Source organism: Nomascus leucogenys, chromosome 5, assembly GCF_006542625.1.
Source record: "Nomascus leucogenys isolate Asia chromosome 5, Asia_NLE_v1, whole genome shotgun sequence".
Lineage (NCBI taxonomy): Eukaryota > Metazoa > Chordata > Mammalia > Primates > Hylobatidae > Nomascus > Nomascus leucogenys.
The window spans coordinates 126050802-126065323 of NC_044385.1; the positions used below are offsets into that span (position 1 = coordinate 126050802).

The 14522-nt window shown below is 42.0% G+C and overlaps 1 protein-coding gene and 2 non-coding genes across 3 annotated transcripts in view; 1 reads left to right on the forward strand and 2 right to left on the reverse strand.

Annotated features, from left to right (window-relative positions):
- The window catches only part of CLYBL (citrate lyase beta like), a 289048-nt gene that overhangs the window by 169850 nt on the left and 104676 nt on the right, over positions 1-14522 (forward strand). The window lies entirely within an intron of this gene.
- On the reverse strand, positions 9410-9536 carry LOC115835304. Its single transcript, XR_004030292.1, has one exon. It is a non-coding gene; the product is annotated as a small nucleolar RNA SNORA25 (small nucleolar RNA).
- On the reverse strand, positions 9606-9709 carry LOC115835319. Its single transcript, XR_004030305.1, has one exon. It is a non-coding gene; the product is annotated as a small nucleolar RNA U13 (small nucleolar RNA).

Consider the following 14522-nt stretch of genomic DNA (forward strand, 5'->3'; position numbering starts at 1 on the left):
TTTTAAAATCATGACCTTCAGTAGATGAGACTATGTGTATGTATAGATAAAAAGATAGACAATCAATTTTGGCCATGATATTTGCTGGTCTAAGTAAATGAGTGACATCAGGGGTCCCCAATCCCCAGGCCATGGACCAGTACAGGCCACAGTACAGGCCTGTTAGGAACTGGGCCAGACCCCAGGAGATGAGCAGTGGGCGAACAAGCATTATGGCCTAAGCTCTGCCTCCTGTCAGATCAGCAGTGGCATTAGATTCTCAAGGAACACAACCCTGTTGTGAACTGCACATGTGAAGGATCTAGGTTGCACGCTCCTTGTAAGAATCTAACTAATTCCTGATGATCGGAGGTGGAACAGTTTCATCTGAAACCATTGCACCGCCGCACTTCCCATGGAATAATTACCCTCCACAAAACAGGTCCCTGGTGCCAAAAAGGTTGGGGACCACTGAATTAGATAATTCTAAAATTGTAGTGTAAGATTTTCAGACTGATAAAATGCAACTAGGAAGTTATTTCTTCTTCTTACCACCAGGTGTACTGAGTAATGGTCTTTTCTAGGATACGTGTCAAGAGAATAAAGCACAGTTTTTCATAGATAAATCACCATTTTCTCTACCTAATTTAAGGGAAATGACACATAGAACCTTAGTGGTTGGCTGTAGCTTCTGGCTTATTTCCTCATGGCCTGACCAAAGAGATGAGCCTTAGAAAATAGCCAATTTGTAGGCCAGATGAGGTGGCTCATGCCTGTAATCCCAGCACTTTAGGAGGCCAAGATAGGAGCATCGCTTGAGCTCAGGAGTTTGAGACCAGTCTGGCCAACATAGCAAAACTCCGTTTCTACCAAAAAAAAAAAATGTAGCCAGGTGTGGCGGCGTGTACCTGTAGTCCCAGCTACTCAGGAGGCTGAGGTGGTAGAATCACTTGAGCCCGAGAGTTTGAGGCTGCAGTGAACCATGATCGTGCCACTGCACTCCAGCTTGGGCAACAGAGTGAGACCCTGTCTCCAAAAAAGTTCTAAAAAAACAAAATAACCAATTTGTAAATAGGTACAAAAGACTCTTACTGCGTGATTGTATAGTAGTTGCTTTTTATTTTGTTTTGCTCAACTTTGTTTTCTATGTTTTTCTAATGAACATGGATTCATTTGATAATTAGTTGAGATATATAAATCATTATAACAATAACTTACATTTGCATGGAACTTTTAAAGTTAAAAACATGAGTTTGCTTGACCTTTATCTATCCAGGCCCTAGACAATGAGGTTGGGCTGGGAATGGTTCGTGGGGCGGGGGATGAGGGAGCTGGCTGTCTGGATTTATGCGTACTTGAAAGTTTCTTGCCCCAGGTGACCGGAAACAATGTGGCTGTACCATACAATTTTCTGGATTAATTGCTTTTTCTGGAGTTTCTAGCAAATATTTGCCTAATTTTAAAGAAAAAATTTAATTTCCAGTATCTTCCTAATGGTCAAACTAAGGCTTTCCAAGTATTTGGAAAAGGATTAGAATGAGCCTGTGGAATCTAAAATGTCTACTCAACATCTTTGGCATGTGCCAAGGAAAATACTATTAATCCTTCTCCCAGAGATTAAAGTAAATAGGCCTTTTTCTGAAGGCTATAATGTGATTTCAGTATGCTCCTTCCCATACCTCGTGTAGTGCACTCCAAGATTAGATGCTAAATTGTAATTCCAGTTCTGTGTGACCCATGGCAATTCACTTTACTTCTTTGCCTCAATTTCTTATCTATACTGTAGGGATGACAATATCTTCTTTTGTCAGGGACAGGGTTTATTATGAGAAAAAAGTTGATAAAGTACCTGGGAGTAGCTTGATTTCCTGTAGGAAATAGATTAGATAAATCCTGTAGTAATCATGATTAGAGAGGAATTTATTTTAGCATTGTAGCACAGTGAGCCATTGGGTGCCCTGATAAACTTCTAATTATAGTTCTTCACAAATCTTGAGGCTGTCCTCCAATACCCACCTGAGAATGTTTTCTGCCACTCAAATGAGTTGGAAATATAGTCTATTTCTGCTTTACATTTCCTTATTGTTTATCTGGGTTCCAAAGCCATCCTTATCTCCATACTAGTAGCAGCTGTGCTACCACTTAGGGGAAACGTGAGGAGGAGAAGGGAAAGAACAGTTAATGATGGGCAAGCTGTGCCCACCATCTTGAAGTACATATGTCCACATAGTGTCTTTACTAGGACATTTTCATTCTCCTAATGCAGCTGGACATTGCAATGTGCTAGACACGCTATTTTAGGCATACTAAGCTCAGAGTCAGCTAAAATTTCATTAAAAAAATTTTTTTTGGTTGTTCTGTTACCCAGGCTGGGGTGCAGTGGTGTCATCATAGCTCGCTGCAGCCTCCAACTCCTGGGCTCAAGCAGTCCTCCCACCTCAGCTTCCTGAGCAGCTGGGACTATAGGCACCCACCACCATACCCAGCTAATTGTTTTATTTTTTGTAGAGATAGGGTCTTGCTGTGTTGCCCAGGCTGGTCTTGAACTCTTGGGCTCATGTGATCCTCCTGCCTCGGCCTCCCAAAGGGCTGGGATTACAGGCATAAGCCATGATGTCTGGCCAAAATTCTCTTTTTCATCCATAGAAACTTCTGGAAAGCCAAACTGGTCTTTGTTTAAGATAATAATAATAATAGGCTGGGCACAGTGCCTCACACTTGTAATCCCAGCACTTTGGGAGGCTGAGGTGGGCAGATCACAAGGTCAGGAGATTGAGACCATCCTGGCTAACATGGTGAAACCCCATCTCTACTAAAAATACAAAAATTAGCTGGGCGTGGTGGTGGCAGTCGCTTGTAGTCCTAGCTACTGGGGAGGCTGAGGCAGGAGAATGGTGTGAACCCAGGAGGCAGAGCTTGCAGTGAGCCGAGATCGTGCCACTGCACTCCAGCCTGGGCGACAGAGCGAGACTCTGTCTCAAAAAAAACAAAAACCAAATAATAATAATAATAATCTTGGCCAGGTGCGGTGGCTCACATCAGTATTCCCAGCACTCTGGGAGGCCGAGGCAGGCGAATCACTTGAGGCCAGGAGTTCAAGACCAGCCTGGGCAACATGTCAAAACCTCATCTCTACTAAAAATACAAAAAATCAGCCAGATGTGGTGGCACATACCTGTAATCCCAGCTACTCGGGAAGCTGAGGCACGAGAATTGCTTGAACCTGGGAGGCGGAGGTTGCAGTGAGCCGAGATTGCCCCACTGCACTCCAGCCTGGGTGACAGAGCAGGACTCTGTCTCAAAAAAAAAAAAAAAGTTTTTTTTTTTTTTTTTTTCTTAAAATCTCTATCTAGGACTTAATTTTATCTCACATATTTCACATCATAGCCCTAGCCTGTCAAGGTCATTTTGGATTTTGATTCATTATCCAACATTTATATCATCTGAGAATTTGACCTGCACATCATATGAAAATTTAACAAGTTTCTGGGAAATTTTGAAGAGGTTGGGGCCAAGTGCTGCACAAGCATGCCGCTAAAAAACTTCTTTTCCAATTTATTGAACAGAGATTTATATAGTGCTGATGATATGCTGGGTGCTGTAATTTCCATGACAAGCCAATGAGGTGCTATGATTACATTCATTTTACAAGTAAGGAAATTGAGGCACAGAGATATCCAGTTCATGAATTTTTTTTTTTTCATAGATAAGAGTTTTGCTCTTGTTGCCCAGGCTGGAGTGCAGTGGTGCGATCTCGGCTCACTCACTGCAATTTCCGCCTCCTGGGTTCAAGTGATTCTCCTGCCTCAGCCTCCTGAGTAGCTGGGATTACAGGCGTGCACCACCATGGCTGGCTAATTTTGTATTTTTAGGAGAGATGGGGTTTCACCATGTTGGCCAGACTAGTCTCCAACTTCTGACCTCAGGTGATCTGCCCACCTCCGCCTCCCAAAGTGCTGGGATTACAGGCCACGGCATCCAGCCACCACGCCCAACCCAGTTCATGAACTATACCATGAATGTGCTTACTCAGAAACCTAACTCTCCTAAAATCCAATCTTTTCATGCAGATATTATGATATTTTCATCAAATGCCTTTTCACAATGAAGATATGTTCCCAATCTACTTGTCCAAAAATACCTTCTCCCCCAATACCTCCACCTAACCAGGAAAGTGAGGTCAGGTAAATGAGACTTGTTCTTGAGGAACCCCAAGTCAGTACCTCATTGTTAGCACCTCTTTGTAAACTGTTGGAAATACAAAAACGCTATACTGAGAATTTTCTTTCTTCCTTTTCTTTTCTTTTTTTTTTTTTTTGAGACAGAGTTTTGCTCTTGTTGCCCAGGCTAGAGTGCAATGGTGTGATCTCAGCTTAATGCAATCTCCGCCTCTCGGGTTCAAGAGATTCTCCTGTCTCAGCCTCCTGAGTAGCTGGGATTACAGGTGCATGCCACCACACCTGGCTAATTTTTGTAATTTTAGTAGAGACGGGGTTTCATCATATTAGGCTGGTCTCGAACTCCTGACCTCACGTGATCTGCCTACCTCAGCCTCCCAAAGTGCTGGGATTACAGGCGTGAGCCACTGTGCCCAGCCTGAGAATTTTCTGTTACAAGTGCTGTATTACATATATTGTTATTTACATACCTTATCTCATTTACATATGTTATCCTATTGAATCCTTATAGCAATGTTTTGAAATATGTACAAGGTCACATTGCCATTAAATAGCAGAACCAAGATTTGAAACTCCTAGAATTTTTGCCAGGAACCAGCCTCCAGCTCACTTGCTCGTATATGTCCTAATCCACCTTTTTCGTCTTTCTTGGAAAGCGAGTGCCTTGGCTTCTTTTTATCTTTTGTCAGCTTCCTGTTCTCCATTATCTCTCCAAGGTAACTGACAGGAGCTCTGTGCTCCCATCTGCAGACTCTTTCAGTGTCCTGGGACTGGGATTGTCATCCATTTAGACCTAGGAGCTTCAATTCACTGGAAAGTCCAGATAAGCCTGAAACTTCTCAAATATCTCATATTCTCTTTTCTTTCTTGAAGTCACCTCTTAATCATGTTTCTTATTTGAGTATTATTCTCTTGATGGAGGACATAGAGACCATTTTTAGTGAGTTTATTTCTCAGTAAGAAGAAATCCATATTAAAACTCTTAATTTCACATTATCTAGTTAGAGTCTGGCTAAACTGAATCATTATTGCCTAATTCAGCTTTCTTGGCATTATTAAAACATAGTCACTTCATTTTATATCTCTTTTTTTATTAATAGACTAATTCCATATTTCATTTGATTGACTCTCTGAAGTATGGGCTTATAATGAAAACAATAGGAGTTTCCACAAAGCAGTTTATAAGTATATAATACCTTCCAGCAGTCTCTAATCCTGTCCTGCTAATCCAATTTGTGTTTAAGTAGCTCCTTCATGTCAAGGATGGCACTACCAGCTCACCTTCCCAAGCACGGATGATAAAAAGACTGCCTCCACTCCCTCTTATCTCCTCCTTTTCATTGTTAAATGCATGAGGAGGTGTGGGGCTGTCTAAGCTACTGCTTGCTGGGCCACAGTAAAAATATGCCAAGTAATGCACCGATTTCTGATGTAACTCCATGACACTGGGTGAGGCCAAGAAAGTAGGCGCTGAGGAGGAAGAGGCATGATTCCACAGCTGCCATTTCAGTTGGATGAATATTTAAATAATTCTTTAAATTTATTTACTATTTAAGTATTTAAATTTAAATACCTAATCAATACTTAAATAAATACTGAGTACCTACTCAACTAGTTGCCATGGCAGGCAGGAGGGAGACAAAAATGGTGGCAGATCCCCAACCTGGAGGAGACACAAGCTGTTGTTGAGAGTGGCAAAAAGTAAATAGCTATGATCCAGCAAAATAGGTCTGTGAGAACATATTCCTTTTTTAATCATTTGGTTCTGAGTGGGGTTTTTTTGTTTTTGTTTTTTTGAGAAGGAGTCTCGCTGTTGTCGCCCGGGCTGGAGTGCAATGGTATGATCTTGGCTCACTGCAACTTCTGCCTCCTGGGTTCCAGCAATTCTCCTGCCTTAGCCTCCCAAGTAGCTGGGATTACAGGTGCCTGCCACCATGCCCAGTTAATTTTTGTATTTTTAGTAGAAAGGGGGTCCCACGTTGGCCAGGCTGGTCTCGAACTCCTGACCTCAGGTGATCCTGCCTCGGCCTCCCAAAGTGCTGGGATTACAGGCATGAGCCACCAGGCCCAGCCAACAATTTCTCTTTTAACTAGAATGTTAATCCATTGTCTTTTTTTTTTTTTTTTTTTTTTGAGACGTAGTCTCACTGTGTTGCACAGGCTGTAGGGCATTGCCGTGATCTTGGCTCACTGCAACCTCCGCCTCCCAGGTTTAAGCAATTCTCCTGCCTCAGCCTTGCAAGTAGCTGGGAATACAGGTGCCCACCACACCTGGCTCATTTTTGTATTATTAGTAGAGATGGGGTTTCACCATGTTGGCCAGTCTGGTCTCGAACTCCTGACCTCAGGCGATCCACCTGCCTTGGCCTCCCAAAGTGCTGGGATTATAGGTGTGAGCCACTGCACCCGGCTAATCCATTGACTTTTAATATAATTACTGACGAGTTTCAATTTAATTACACCATTATATTTCATAATGTTTTCCCACCTGTTTCATGTTTCTTTTTTCATCTTTCTTTCCTTTTAAAATATATATATATTTTTAAATTTTTTATTTTTTATTTATTTATTTATTTTTTTGAGATGGAGTCTCGCTCTGTTGCCCAGGCTGGAGTGCAGTGGTGCAATCTTGGCTCACTGCAAGCTCCGCCTCCCCAGTTCACGCCATTCTCCTGCCTTAGCCTCCTGAGTAGCTGGGACTACAGGTGCCCGCCACCACGCCCAGCTAATTTTTTTGCATTTTTAGTAGAGATGGGATTTCACCATGTTAGCCAGGATGGTTTCAATCTCCTGACCTCATGATCCACCCACCTCCGCCTCCCAAAGTGCTGGGATTACAGGTGTGAGCCACCGCGCCCAGCCAAATTTTTTATTTTTTGAGACTGAGTTTTGCTCTTGTTGCTTGTTGCCCAGACTAGAGTGCAGTAGTGCGATCTGGGCTCACTGTAACCTCTGCCCCCTGGGTTCAAGCAGTTCTCTTGCCTCAGCCTCCTGGGTAGCTGGGATTACAGGTGCCTGCCACCACGTCCGGCTAATTTTTTTGTATTTTTAGTAGAGATGGGGGTTTCATCATGTTGGCCAGGCTGGTCTCGAACTCCTGACCTCAGGTGATCCACCTGCCTCGGCCTCCCAAAGTTCAGGGATTACAGGCATGATCTACCATGCCTGGCCAGTTTGTTTATTTTCTTAGTCTATTCTTTCCTCTCTTGGTTTATAAGTTAGGACTGTGTTTGTAATTTTTATTGGTTACTCTTGAAATTTTACTAAGCACACTTAACAATGCCTAAAATTAATCCATATCTTTCTTCTGGACAGCTCAAGAATCTTGGAAAACTTTAAATCCAGTTATTTCTCTTGCACTGTATGTATTATTTTTGCTCAATATTTTAGTTATCTCTCTTTAATCCTCTACATTTTATATTATTCCTATCCACAGTATTTCTTTATATTATCTTGTATGTTTTCCCACTTTTTTTTTTTGCTCATCATTCCTTTTTGTATCTCAGATTTTCTTCCTGGGGTCAGTTTTCTTTCTCTTGAGGTGCATCTTTCAGAATTTCCCTATAGTGAAAGTTGGTTGATCATAAAGTTTACATTTTTGTTTTTCTGAAAATGTCTTTATGGCCTGGGTGTGGTGGCTCACACCTGTAATCCCAGTACTTTGGGAGGCCAAAGCAGGCAGATCACCTGAGGTCAGGAGTTTGAGATCAGCCTGGCCAACATGGTGAAACCTTATCTCTACTGAAAATACAAACAGTAGCTGGGCATGGTGGTGTGCACCTGTAGTCCCACCCTCAGGAGGCTAAGGCAGGAGAATTGCTTGAACCTCAGAGGCGGAGGTTGCTGCAAGCCAAGATCATACCATTGCACTCCAGCCTGTGTGACAGAGCGAGGCTCTGTCTTGGGGGGAAAACAAAGTTTATAATAAAATTTCAAAGGATGGGTACCTTGTTTTGGAACAGTTGACCGTGTTCTCTAGAGTGCCATCCTACTGTGAAAATGGATACATTTCAACAAAAGTCCTTTTTTTTTTCCTTTGGTATACTGAAGTTTTACTAAAATGTGACTATTTATTACTGTTTTTCTCTCACCCTTCCTGCCTTACATTTTTACTTCCTTTTTGCTTGGTATAAGTTGTGTTTCCTATATTTGTAGATTCATGTCTTTTATCTGTTTTGTAAAATTACCATTAGTACTTCACATATGGCCTCTGTTTCTGCTTTCTATTCTTTCTTTCAGAGATGCTGAGTACACGTAGTTGGAAACTTCATTCTATCCTCCTTCTCTCTTAATATCTTCTCATATTTTCTCGTTTCCGTATGTTACATTCTCAGTTCTTCATGTTTAATTTCCAGTTTTCTAATTCTCTCTTCAATTGTGTCTAATCCATTTAACCCATCCTCTGAGGTTTTTTGTTTTTTGGTTTTTGTTTTGTTTTTTTTGAGGCGAAGTCTTCCTCTGTGGCCCAGGCTGGAGTGCAGTGGCATGATCTCAGCTCACTGCAACCTCCGCCTCCTGGGTTCAAGCAATTCTCCTGCCTAAGCCTCCCAAGTAGCTGGGATTATAAGTATGCACCACCATGCCCAGCCGATTTTTGTATTTTTAGTAGAGATGGGGTTTCACCATATTGGCCAGGCTGGTCTCAAACTCCTGAGCTCAGGTGATCCACTTGCCTCGGCCTCCCAAAGTACTGGAATTTCCGATGTGAGCCACCATGCCTGGGCCATCCTCTGAGTTTTTTATTTTAATTATTATATTTGTCATATCTGGAAGTTCTTTTTGGTTCTTCTACATATCTGCTTGGTATATTATGAATCTGATAAATTCAGTACTTTGGGATGTAATATTTTTTTTTTTTTGAGATGGAGTCTCGCTCTGTCACCCAGGCCGGGGTGCAGTGGCACGATCTCGGCTCACTGCAAGCTCTGCCTCCTGGGTTCACGCCATTCTCCTGCCTCAGCCTCCAGAGTAGGTGGGACTACAGGCGCCCACCACCACTCTTGGCTAATTTTTTGTATTTTTAGTAGAGACGGGGTTTCACCTTGTTAGCCAGGATGGTCTCGATCTCCTGACCTCGTCATCTGCCCACCTCGGCCTCCCAAAGTGCTGGGATTACAGGCGTGAGCCACCGTGCCCGGCTGTAAATCATTTTTTATCTAAAGAAGAGAAACTTTGGTTAAACTTTGGGACACTTGTTTACTTTCCCACATCAACAATCATGGATTATTATGTCATGATTATGAGTGGTAAAGTCTTATATGCCTCAAGAAAACATAATATTATTGAGTGCTTTGGCATTCTATAGAGAACTTCAATCTTTGGTCATAGCATTAAGAGCTCTTGGTTTCATAGCCTCATGAGCCCTCTTTGAAATAACCTATCTAAATCATTTTTTTTGTTTCTGCTGACTCTTACTTATGGCATGAACTCATATCTATATTTTATTCACATCAGATTGGTAATGTGCCAACGTTGCAACAAGATTTGAAGGAGGTACATCTCACACAATAGCATGAGAAGTCAATCATCATGCTTATGAACCACAAAAGGATCATGAACCCATATTCACTGGAATTAATTCAATCAATTCTTAGATCTCAAGAGCTTAGAGTGAGAAGGCTTTCCTCCAAAGAGAATTTATGTTTGCTCCTACTGAGAGTCAGAGATACTACTAATGTGGGAGTCTCAATTTACTCTCTCTAACCTTGCAGCGGTCTGAAGGCTTAGTATTCTGATACTAGGTCTGATATAGGTATTTGATTCCCCATGTCCTTATTTTTCTTTCACAAATCAGAATTCAACCTATTGCTTTTCGTTATTCCTCTGCTTCTGGAAAACTCTCTTACTTTTTTTTTTTTGAGATGGACTCTCACTTTGTTGCTCAGTCTGGAGTGCAGTGGCTCAATCTTGGCTCACTGCAACCTCCACCTCCCAGATTCAAGCAATTCTCATGCCTCAGCTTCCCGAGTAGCTGGGATTACAGGTGCCCACCACCAGGCCCAGCTAATTTTTGTATTTTTAGTACAGACAGGTTTCACCATGTTGGCCAGGCTGGTCTCAAACTCCTGACCTCAGGTGGTCTGCCCGCCTCAGCCTCCCAAACTGCTGGGATTATAGGTGTAGGCCACCGTGCCCAGCTGAAAATTCTCTTACATTCTACTGAGCGCAAAATTGCATTAAAAAGTACTTTTGTTGAAATGTGTCTATTTTTACAGTAGGATAGCACTTCAGAGAACATGATCAACCATTCCAAAACAAGGTACCCATCCTTTGACACTTTTTTTTTATTTTCCGAGACACAGAGTCTTACTCTGTCGCCCAGGCTGGGAGTGCAATGGTGCGATCTCCACTCACTGCAACCTCCGCCTCTGTGGTTCAAGTGATTCTCCTGCTTCAGCCTCCTGAGTAGCTGGGACTGCAGGTGTGCACCACCACACCTGGCTGATTTTTGTATATTTAGTAGAGATGAGGTTTCACCATGTTGGCTAGGCTGATCTCAAACTCCTGACCTCAAGTGATCCACCCATGTTGGCCTCCCAAAGAGCTGGGATTACAGACGTGAGCCACTCCACCTGGCATTTTTTTTTTTTTTTTTTTGAAAGACAGGGTCTTGCTCTGTCACCCAGGCTGGAATGCAGTTGTTCAGTCATTGCTCACTGCAGCCTCAACCTCCCAGGCTTAAACAATCCTCCCAGTTCAGCCTCTTGAGTAGCTGGGATCACAGATGTGCACCACTGTGCCTGGCTAATTTTTTTATTTTTATTTTGTAGAGATGGGGTCTCTCTGTGTTGCCCAGGCTTGGTTATAAACTTTAAAACAATTAGTCTAAAATTCATTCTTACACATTATTTAAAAAGCCAAATAATTATAAAGCAACCCCCAACCATTATTCAGTTTCCCCCTCTCCAGAGACAATCCCTTTTACCTGTTCTAGCTTATTCGTATGCCAGTTTCTTCAATATTTCTAAATAGTACTTTTTTTTTTTTTTGAGACAGAGTCTCGCTCTGTCGCCCAGGCTGGAGTGCAGTGGCGCAATCTCAGCTCACTGCAAGCTCCACCTCCCGGGTTCACGCCATTCTCCTGCCTCAGCCTCTCGGAGTAGCTGGGACTACAGGCGCCCGCCACCACACCCGGCTAATTTTTTTGTATTTTTAGTAGAGACGGGGTTTCACCATGGTCTCGATCTCCTAACCTCGTGATCCACCTGCCTCAGCCTCCCAAAGTGCTGGGATTACAAGCGTGAGCCACTGTGCCCGACCATTTTTTTTTTTTTTTTGAGATGGAGTATTGCTCTGTCACCCAGGCTGGAGTGCATTGGCACAATCTCTGCTCACTGCAACATCTGCCTCCTGGGCTCAAGCAGTTCTTTGCCTCAGCCTCCCCGGTAGCTGGGATTATAAGCGCCAAGCACCACGCCCGGCTAATTTTTTTGTATTTTTAGTAGAGACAGGGTTTCACCATCTTGGCCAGGCTGGTCTTGAACTCTTGACCTCGTAATCTACCCACCTCAGCCTCCCAAAGTGCTGGGATTACAGGCGTGAGCCACTGCGCTTGGCAATAATACATTTCTTTAATTATTTCTTTTTCTATTTCAGGCATGATATATTGACTCCTCACTATGGAGAATGAGGATTTATCATTCCTCCCTCTCCACCTTGTCTCTGCCATATGTGAACCTTGCCCATCCCCCAGTTGTCCCAATACAATTATATTTTAACTTTAGTAAGGTTAGTATTCAGTGTAAAAACTATTTAGAGCTGAACTATATAGTAATAAATGATTATCTTTCTATTTCTGCCTGACCTATTGTTTTCCACAGAGGTGGAGTTCATAATTGCCTTTTTTTTTTCTGGCTTAGTTTTCTTTTTTTTTTTTTAATTATACTTTAAGTTCTAGGGTACATGTGCACCAGGTGCAGGTTTGTTACATATGTATACATGTGCCATGTTGGTGTGCTGCACCCATTAACTCGTCATTTACATTAGGTATATCTCCTAATGCTTTCCCTTCCCCCTCCCCCAACCCCACAACAGGCCTCGGTGTGTGATGTTCCCCTTCCTGTGTCCAAGTGTTCTCATTGTTCAATTCCCACCTATGAGTGAGAACATGTGGTGTTTGGTTTTTTGTTCTTGCAACAGTTTGCTAAGAATGATGGTTTCCAGCTTCATCCATGTCCCTACAGAGGACATGAACTCATCCTTTTTTATGGCTGCATAGTATTCCGTGGTGTATATGTGCCACATTTTCTTAATCCAGTCTATCATTGATGGACATTTGGGTTGGTTCCAAGTCTTTGCTATTGTGAATAGTGCCACAATAAAAATACGTGTGCATGTGCCTTTATAGCAGCATGATTTATAATCTGTTGGGTATATACCCAGTAATGGGATTGCTGGGTCAAATGGTATTTCTAGTTCTAGATCCTTGAGGAATCGCCACACTGTCTTCCACAATGGTTGAACTAGTTTACAGTCCCATCAAAAGTGTAAAAGTGTTCCTATTTCTCCACATCCTCTCCAGCACCTGTTGTTTCCTGACTTTTTAATGATGGCCATTCTAACTGGTGTGAGATGGTATCTCACTGTGGTTTTGACTTGCATTTCTCTGATGGCCAGTGATGATGAGCATTTTTTCATGTGTCTGTTGTCTGCATAAATGTCTTCTTTTGAGAAGTGTCTTTTCACATCCTTCACCCACTTGATGGGGTTTTTTCTTGTAAATTTGTTTGAGTTCTTTGTAGATTCTGGATATTAGCCTTTTGTCAGATGAGTAGAGTGTAAAAATTTTCTCCCATTCTGTAGGTTGCCTGTTCACTCTGATGGTAGTTTCTTTTGCTGTGCAGAAGCTCTTTAGTTTAATTAGATCCTATTTGTCAATTTTGGCTTTTGTTGCCATTGTTTTTGGTGTTTTAGACATGAAGTCCTTGCCCATGCCTATGTCCTGAATGGTATTGCCTAGGTTTTCTTCTAGGGTTTTTATGGTTTTAGGTCTAGCATGTAAGTCTTTAATCCATCTTGAATTAATTTTTGTATAAGGTGTAAGGAAGGGATCCAGTTTCAGCTTTCTACATATGGCTAGCCAGTTTTCCCAGCACCATTTATTAAATAGGGAATCCTTTCCCCATTTCTTGTTTTTGTCAGGTTTGTCAAAGATCAGATGGTTGTAGATGTGTGGTATTTCTGAGGGCTCTGTTCTGTTCCATTGTCCTATATTTCTGTTTTGGTACCAGTACCATGCTGTTTTGGTTACTGTAGCCTTGTAGTGTAGTTTGAAGTCAGGTAGCGTGATGCCTCCAGCTTTGTTCTTTTGGCTTAGGATTGACTTGGCAATGTGGGCTCTTTTTTGGTTCCATATGAACTTTAAAGTAGTTTTTTCCAATTCTGTGAAGAAAGTCATTGGTAGCTTGATGGGGATGGCATTGAGTCTATAAATTACCTTGGGCAGTATGGCCATTTTCACGATACTGATTCTTCCTACCCATGAGCATGGAATGTTCTTCCACTTGTTTGTATCCTCTTTTATTTCGTTGAGCAGTGGTTTGTAGTTCTCCTTGAAGAGGTCCTTCACATCCCTTTTAAGTTGGATTCCTAGGTATTTTACTCTTTGTAGCAATTGTGAATGGGAGTTCACTCCTGATTTGGCTCTCTGTTTGTCTGTGATTGGTGTATAAGAATGCTGGTGATTTTTGTACATTGATATTGTATCCTGAGACTTTGCTGAAGTTGCTTATCAGCTTAAGGAGATTTTGGGCTAGACAATGGAGTTTTCTAAATACACAATCATGTCATCTGCAAACAGGGACAATTTGACTTCCTCTTTTCCTAATTGAGTACTCTTTATTTCTTTCTCCTGCCTGATTGCCTTGGCCAGAACTTCCAGCACTATGTTGAATAGGAGTGGTGAGAGAGGGCATCCCTGTCTTGTGCCAGTTTTTAAAGGGAATGCTTCCAGTTTTTGCCCTTTCAGTATGATATTGGCTGTGGTTTTGTCATAAATAGCTCTTATTATTTTGAGACACATCCCATCAATACCTAATTTAATGAGAGTTTTTAGCATGAAGGCTGTTGAATTTTGTCAAAGGCCTTTTCTGCATCTATTGAGATAATCATATGGTTTTTGTCTTTGGTTCTGTTTATATGCTGGATTACATTTATTGATTTGCATATGTTGAACCAGCCTTGCATCCCAGGGATGAAGCCCACTTGATCATGGTGGATAAGTTTTTTGATGTGCTGCTGGATTCAGTTTGCCAGTATTTTATTAAGGATTTTTGCACTGATGTTCATCAGGGATTTTGGTCTAAAATTCTATTTTTTGTGTGTGTCTCTGCCAGGCTTTGGTATCAGGATGATGCTGGCCTCATA